Below are 9,300 nucleotides of genomic sequence, written 5' to 3'. Positions count from 1 at the left end.
GGAGACATTCTCTGTTTGCTTTGCTTTGTTTTATACCCATGTGGTGCTCGGCATATCAATAATATATTTCAATCTCATCACAAAACCCTTTAATGATTTACTTTTCAAACCTCTCAGGCCCATCTAACCACAGGAAAACCCATTCCTTTTGTTACAATCCATTCCTTTTGAAAGGATGACAGTCATAACACAGACAGAAGAAAAAGCACTCAATGAAATCTCATGTTGCTCTTGCTGTTTACCCACAGTAGCCATGGCTGAGCTTTCAACGTCTGGAGAGAATGTGGAGAAGGCCACTAACTTCCTGTAATAACTTTTACTATAAGTGACACGTGTCAAAACACATGGAGTGCTTACATGATTGGCAGTATTCATAGAAAAATTTTCTGTGAAACTGAATATTGTAATAACTAGTTCTGGGACACCTTGGTGCGTTACTGTCTAAAAATTTTATAGACCTTTTTGTGTATTTCATGTTCTCCCATGGAGATGACACAAAAAGCCTATTTAGTTCTACATCCTTGTTAGAATTTATATAGAGTGTGTGACTAATGTTTTGTCCTGCTCAACTTACTGCTTTGTGGGCACAGCAGTCATTCAACCAATCAAGACAGCTCTCGATGAATGACACTACTCATCCCTACAAAACCACTGGCGTCTTTATCTCGTTCTTTCTACTCACCCCCTGGCTATAGTCAGTTTCTGCATCTGTCTATTCTCCCGTCTAACATTTCCCAAATCGATTCACTTCGCTCTCCCCGACAACAATCATCATTCCCAGGACACTATCCTATGTAGCCCAGGTCACTACAAATGCCTCTCCACTCTCTTATCTAGCTTTCCCCCCACAATTGAGACATAGTAATCATATTTAAATATAAATCTGATTGTGTCACTTCCATGCTTGAACTCCTCAAAGATTATCATTGTTCACATAGATGCTCCATAAATAAAGCTGATTGTCAGGGTGACTTAAATTGAATAGCCCGAGCCTTGCAAAGGTGGCAGTGTACAGAACAAAACATCGATAATATCTTAATATACACTTGAAATTAAATAAGGTAAGGTAAATGGGTCAAAGGAAAGAAACTTTTAATAATGCTTATGTACATGTTGATCAATAAACATGATTTTATTCGTTATGGGTGGGAACCCTTCAGTATATGTTTAATTACTGTAATTTTGCCGATGAGGAACCTGAGGCACAGAGTAACTAAACGTCTTGCTGACACAGAGTTACACAGACAATAAATGTGAGCACAAAGTGTCTGACTAGTTCCAATACTTTTTACTCTGTGCTCACCGCATACAATAGGAGTTAGTCATTAATGCTTTTATCCTTTCTTATGGTGAACTTCCTCTCCATGGTGAGCATTATCTCCTCATTTCTGTAGTGCCTCCCTGCTCTGTAAATGCCACCCCCCAAGTTTTTTTTAAAAAAGGAGTTGATATCAGTCTTCACTTGCCTACACCTGGCTATCGCCACCAAGTCATCGCCCATTCATTCCTCAAACCTCTGTAATAAAACTTTTCCCCATCCGTCAACACAAACGATTCCTACTAAAGTTCCCAATGATTTCCATGTCACAGAATCAGATGGTCTTCTTCTGTGATAACTTCCCAACAGCAAATCATACTTTTGACCACTTCTGTTATGTAAAACATCATCTTACCTCCTGATTTTCTTTCTTCTATCTTCACCATAGCTTTTAATTTCTGAGACTATCCAGATGATTATTATTTCTTTCTCTTTCTCTCTCTCTCTCCTCTCTCTCCTCTCTCTCTCTCTCTCCCTCTCTCTCTCTCTCTCTCTCTCCCCTCTGTGTGTGTGTGCGTGTGTGTGTGTGTCTACAATATATTTAATATACTCTTGCACAATCCTAGGAATCTATAAGTCATTCTTGATACATCCCTTTCCCCCCTCTACCTCCATATCCATTTCATTACATGGTCCTGCAGGTATTTGAATTTCTAAATATCTTTATAATCCATTGACTTATTTCCACTTCATCAACTGTGTAGTAATTACTTATTAGGGAGTATGAGGACGTTAACAAGAATAATACTTTTATATATTATTGTGGTCCCCAGAGAGGAGAAAGGCCATTCTGGACCAGATCTGTGGCAATCCCAGGCCAGTGGCTTTAAAATGCTCCTCGGCAGATTCCTCTCAATAAAATTCCCCCAGCAACACATTACCAAACCATTTTCCTACAGACAATCTGCTGAACCGTCTCTTCAATCTCTGAGCACAGTCAAGAAACAAAGTGACATAGATGCACTGTGAACAGAAGCCTGGAGAAAGTCAGAGAAGCTTTTTGCTTGGGAAAACACTGTAGTATGAGCCCAGTCCCAGAGATTCTGCTGAATGCAGTTTCTCTGGGAGGGATTAGCACCACCATGTAAAAGAGGAAATGCTAACATAAGAAAAAGATGACGAGAGAGAGGTAGGACTTCCGGAATGGCAATGTTACCAACAACATTCGACTACATGTTATTTATAGGACATACATTTTAGATTCAATAATTTAAGCTAAAAAACGGAAAAAAGATGTACCATGCAAATAGCAACCATAAGAGAGTTAAAATTATATATTAATATATACTGATTTACAAATACCAAATTTTAAAAGTAAAAATATTACTAGATACAAAAAGGAACACTTTATTATAAAAAAAAATAAGTGGTCAATCTATCATGAAGATATAACAAATATTAACATATATGCACCTAACAACAGAGCCACAAAGTACATAAAGCAAAAAAAAAAAAAGATAAAATTGAAGGGAAAATAAACTATTCAACAATAATAGTTGAAAACATCAATAAACAATTCAAACGATGGCTAGAACAACTAGGCAGAAGATCAACAATAGTAGACAAGGCCTGAACAACAACATAAAACAAATAGACCTAACAGACTTAATAGAACAGTTTACAACAGCAGAACAGACATTCTTTTCAAGTGAGTATGGAATAATCTCCAGGATAGACATATGCTAGGTCATAAAACAAACCTTAACAAATTTAAATGATACAAAGTATGTTGTCTGACACATAGAATTAAATTAGAAATCAATCACAAATGGAAATCAGGAAATTTACAAAATGTAGAAATTAAACTCATAAATAACTAATGTGTCAAAGAAGTCACAAGAGGAATATAAAATGCTTTGAGATGAATGAAAAAATACAACATACTATAATGTATAAATTTAAAACATGGCTTAGAAGAAAATTTAGAGTTATATATGCTTATATTTAAAAAAGAATCTCAAATCAGTAAGTGAATCTCCCACTTGAGTACCTAGAAAAAGAAAAGAAAACTAAACCCAAAATAATTAGAACAAAGGAAATAATAAAGATTAGGGAAGGAATAAATGAAATAAAGAAAAACAGTAAAGAGAATCAAGAAAGCCAAAAATTTGTTCTTTAAGATCAACAAGATTGATAAAACTTTAGTTAGACTGACCAAGTAAAAAAGAGAGAAGACTCAAAATACTAAAATCATAAAATGTAATCAAAATATGGCACCTCTGGATGTGAGAGCAGATAGTGCTCAAAGATCCAGGCAGGCAGAGAATCTGAGTAATGTGAGGACCTCAGCCATGAGGGTGGGGTGCAGGAAAGAGCTGGGTGCAGGAAAGAGCATTGGCAATTTGAAAATCGACTTGTGGCGATTCCATCGGATTGGCATGGGAAACCAAGGCAAGGTTTGATACATGGAAACAGACAGGAATCCCCATCTCAGACATGGAAAAAAGGAAGAGAAAAGAAAGAACCTAGTAGTCAGAAATAATTCACAAATTCTGAGCCAGACAAGTCACAGAGGGGACGTGATGATAATACTTCAAATATTAATCCAGAGTTTCTTTAATCTCTAATGCAAAAGTTAAGACTTCTAAAAACTTCTGCAACTGACATTTGAGTGGCTTGTGCCATTAGGAAAAAACTATGTTTGAACGCTGGAAGCACATAATGCTGAACTTGTAACCCAAAATCTGTCTCTATTTCTCTCTCATTCTTTTTCCACTTTAAGGAGGTAATTTCAATGTAATTAAATAAAGGACGGAACTACATATGAATAATTTTTGTGAACGGAAATTTATATATTTATTTCTAACTACATATAATTTAATTTTCTTCCAGACAGAGGAATCTCTCGTTCTCCCAGTTTCAAACAGTTAGTTTTCTTTAGAGCTCAGAAAGAGTGAAGAATTTAAGAAGTTATAGTTTGAAGTATAATATTTTTATCCAGAATACTATATTAGAATCTGTCTCAGAGCCGATGATTCTCAAGCAGAGCTGAATCCCAGATCAGCCAAGGAGTTTGTTTTGGTTTTAATGCAGACTCCTTCCCACCTCCTAATGAAAGCAAGCATTTTTTGAGTTCTTTCTATGTACCAGGCAAATATAAGTGTTATTTCTATGCTGCAGATTGGAAAACACGGGCAGGAAAACTAAATAACTTCACAAAGTTACCTAGCTAGTAATGGAAGAGCTGGAATCCACACCAAGGCAGTCTGGCTCCAGAGCTGGGCACCAAACTGGCACATCCATCAATATTTCAGGGAAGGTGCCCAGAATGTTGTATGTTTTTAAAAGTCCTAGAGAATACTCATGCTCACCTGGGCTTGGGAACCACTGTGCTGGCACATTTCTGTTTGAAACTGCACCTCCGAACAGACTGTGGTTCTTGTAACATCTGTGCTAATATTGCATTAAGTGTTAGACATTTAGGGAAAAGGCTGTTCGTGCTTCTGCTTTGTTTTAGAAAGTTTCTATGGAGCTTAGTAAGCATATTACCCTAATAACATAAAAGACATCAATGTGTCAGAAATACACCTCACTTTGATAATCATAAAGATTATTAATAGTACTAATAATGATAGCTAAGCCTCACTGAGCTCCACTCATTCGAAGATATTGGGCTGAGTGCTTTTTATTCAATTTCTAATTTTTGCAACACTGTCAGCATTTTAAACATGACAAAATTGAGGCTGTGGAAAGGTTCAAGGGGCAAAGTCTCGATCTGAATTCACCTAGATTGATTTCAAAGTTTTTGTTACTTCCATTACACCATTGGCATCTTCTTCATACACTGAGTTTCTAAGAAGCAGCATCTTAGAAGTATGCACCTGTGCCCATCTTAAATTATCCCCTTCTTTGCATGGTTCTTTCTATGATTAAAGTCAATTAAAGTTTTATTTGGGGACTATAATTTCCTTCTGAGTCCTACACATTTTGGAAAAGAGAAGTGAAAAAAATTCTGTTTTTTATAAAGTGTTTGGAGTAGTAAAGAGAGATTGAGCACAAACAGACTCTGGAAGAAAACCAAGAAGAGATCAGGAGAATGTGAACTCAAGGAGCTGAACAGAGTGGTAGCGATGTTGTATGATAAAGTACTGATACAGTTTCTATATTTTAAACAATCAGCATACATTACTGTAGCAAATAAAAACAAAGGAAGACACCTCCCTCAGTTAATAACTGTGTAACCTCTTGGGTAATCTATGAGAAGACTTGAGTAAATAGAAATATATGCACATTTAAGTGTAAAAGTCACCTGAATACACCTAAGATTTCTAGTTTCCCCTCAATCACAGACACACATTAGCTGACCTTAGACAACTCATTTCATTTCTCTGGATCTGAGACATCGGAAAATATATTAATGCACTAATATATCCCATGTCCCCTCTTCCCAAGTTCAAATAAAAATAAGTCACCTATATTTAAATTAAAGGTCACGAACAAGGGTATAAAAAAGGATATACCAAGTTCCTAAGAATCTTAAATCCCAGAAACTCAAATAAGTCCCATAGGGATGTGAGGAGTTGCCTAAGTGTGCAGAAGTCCAGAAAGACTACCTTGACTCATGCTCCAAAAGCTGTGTGAGGCAACCTTCCTTCCATTTCTTTCTTTTCACTAGAAGATAAATGCTAAGATTTTCTCTGGTAGACTTCTCCTAGCTCTTGATAAGATTTTTTGACATCAGGGAAGAATAAAAGAAACCCCTAAGATTCCCCTCCCAGATGTTGCACAACTAAAACCCTTACACCTTGATGAGGGAGTATAAATTGGTGCAACCTCTTTGGAATACTTAATCTTATCCCCTGAGACTAAAAGTATGCATAGCATGCAGCCCATACACGTGTCCTGTTAATGTTCTATTTTTTGATCCGGGTGCTGTTTACATGGTTGTGCTCCATTTGAAAATATATTGAGGTTATGCTTAAATTGGAACATGTTTCTGTATATTTATTATACCTCATAAAACTTTTTTAAAAAAATCCTCTCCTACTCTAAGTTTGCACGATGTAAATGAATGGCCGGGGAGCCTTAGCTGATAATGATGGTTAAATGTATCATCTCATAGGATCACAGCGACCCTATATTATGGATTGAATTACTTCTTCCCCAAACTGCTGAAGTCCTAACCCCAGTACTTGTGAATGAGGATCTTATTCGGAAATTGGGTGTTTGCAAAGATGATGAAATTAAAATGACGTCATACAGTATCTGTCATTCTGTCTGACTGAGCTCACTTAGCATAATACTCTCAAGGTCCATCCACATTGTCCCAAATGGCAGGATCTCCTTCACATTATTTAAATGACATGCTGGTGGTGTGTACATCACTTTTTATTTTTATCAGTTCATCCACTGACAGGCACTTAGGTCGTTCTCCTATGTTGGCTATTGTGAATGACGCTGCAATGAACGTGAGAGCACAGATATCTTTCAATATTCCGTTTTCATTTTCTTTGGATATATACATGGGAGTATAGTATTACTTATATGTGGAATCTAAAAAAAGCCAAACTCGTAAAAACAGAGTACACAGGTGGTTGCTGGGGGCTAAGGAGGGGAGGAATTGGGGAGATACTGTTTAAGGGTACAAACTTGAAACCAATAGAAAATAAGTCTTGGAGAGCTAATGCACAGCATACTGATTAGAGTCAACGAGATTGTATTATAAACTTCAAAGTTGCTAAGAGACTAGATTTTAATGCTTCTTATCACAAAAAAAGGAATAATAATTATGTGACATTATCGATTGAGGTGTTAGCTCATGCTAAGCTATGGTGGTAATCATATTACAATACAAAAAATTATCAAATCGGTATACTTCGTACCTTAAACTTACATGATGTTATATGTCAATTGTGTCTCAATTGAAAAAAAAAAAATAAGGTCAGACCAAGTTAGGGTAGACCCTGGCGCAACGTGGCTGGTGTCACTGTGAAAAACAAAAGAGACACACAAGGGAAGAGCACCATGGAACAAGAGAGGCAGAGGCTGGAGCGATATGTCTATAAGCTGAGGAACACCAAGGATTACTGGCAATAGCTGAAGTTAAGAGAAAGGTATGGAACAGTTTCTTTCCTAGAGCCTTCAGACAGAATGGCTATGCCTACACCTTGGTATTGGACCTCTGGTCTCCAGATCCTGAGAGAATAAACTTTTGTTGTTGTGAGCCAACCAGTTTGTGATAATTTGCAATAGCTGCCCTAGGAAATTAATACGCCCTACAAGGCAGGTGTTGCTATTGAGTAAGGTAACTAAGGATCGACGAGGTTATGCAACCTGGCCAGGAGTGTACAGAGAACGCTGAGCCCACACGCAGCCTCAGGCCTGACTTTAAACCAGGGGCTGGTGACCACATCGCCAAGTAACAGTTCCTAGTAACTTCCCCATTATAACCATCCTCCTGTACTGTGTTTGCTGATGGGAGTTTGTTGCCTCTGAACTAGTTGTGAACCAATTGTTGGTCATTTAAAACATTTAATGGTACCCAAGTCTCCTGAGAAGGCAAGCAAACCTATTTTTGCCACGCATAATATTCCTCTCTAACTTGGAGTAATCAATCAAGGAGAACTCCCCTCCCCAAGGAACTTTAGATGAAGCCAACTCCGTTTCTAGTTTCTGTAACATGTGACAAAGGTAATACTCTACACCCACCTCATGTCCCTGGACACGGTGAAGAATTCTTAAATGAGTACGCACCCCAGAGCCCGCAAGGCCAGCGAAATTTCCAAAATCTTCATTTGATCTCTCAGAAACTTCCTCTTTCTCACTAGACTCACACGAGGGAAGAGAAGGCTCCAGAGTGAGAAAGAACTGCCCAAATTAGGAAGTGAGGACTCTGGTCACCACATATAACTAAGCGTCAAATTTAATCATGGTTGAAGCCAGACCTTCGGTGGAACTTTTAACTTATAAAAGACAAGAAATGAACTTTTGTCTCAGCACCATTTCTAATGGGTTTTCCATCTGCAGCCACAGAGAGAATCTAACCTAACACAACTTTCTCTTCAACGATCTCCATAAATACTATATTTATTTTAGGAGGTGTCTCCTTCTGACAGTTACTCCCACCTGTGATATCAGGAAAAGCTCTAGGATGTTGAGAAATAAGATGGAGTTCCAAGAGCTTTGCCTCTGATATTCTCTTCCAAGCTGAAGAAGGACAATAAAAGTTGAGGTGACCACACAATTCGCTGGGCATGTGTCCTTTTATGTTCTCGGTGAATCTTTTTCTAGCGAAAGCCCTTTCATCTCTCTTAGCTTTTCCCAGAGACTAATTAGAAACATGGCAATGAAAGACCGCCCTTACCTGCCAAAAGTTTAGTGGTCCAGAGGGTAGGGGATGATGGTAGGGAACAGAATCCATCTGGCTGCTGACAGCATGTAAGGCAGGAGAGTGAAGCATGAAGACCCACGCGTAAGAAAGAAAAAAGACCTTTAACAAATCTCAGATTCAGAAACATATACTAAGCATCTCTTCCTTAGCGCTCAGAAGCAGCCTGAGACCTCTTAAGTTTTCCTTAAGTTTGGAAGCTTTATCATCGGCAGAGGCAGTAAATAAATTCTCTTACATGCTGCCATTAAGGAGTTAAGCAACACCCTGGCAGTTTTTTTTTCTTTCTCTTTCGTATTAAGATAATAAAAGGCCCCCATTTTAAAACTAATTTACCCTCTAAAAAATTAAAGCATTTTTACCACTGTTTGCTTTTCCAGTTTCTTTAATTTGGGTAATTGCTTAGTCAACTTTCAAAAATATATATTCTGTCTTAAAAAAACAGCCAAATATGACGGATCACCTTCATTTTCATTTCAGATTTGGCATGCTGGACCCAGATTGTGTATTCTTTCCATGGCGCCACACCAGCGTCGGATACTTAATTAATTTCCTTTCGTTTGTGCAGGCTTGCACTTAAAGAGACAGTGTCCCATTTTGATGGCTTGCTTTTGGCCGAAGTTCAAAAGTATCACTTCTTAAATCTTTTTTTTTT

Source organism: Pteropus vampyrus, unplaced genomic scaffold (assembly GCF_000151845.1).
Source record: "Pteropus vampyrus isolate Shadow unplaced genomic scaffold, Pvam_2.0 Scaffold169, whole genome shotgun sequence".
NCBI lineage: Eukaryota > Metazoa > Chordata > Mammalia > Chiroptera > Pteropodidae > Pteropus > Pteropus vampyrus.
This window is presented reverse-complemented; position numbering follows the sequence as displayed.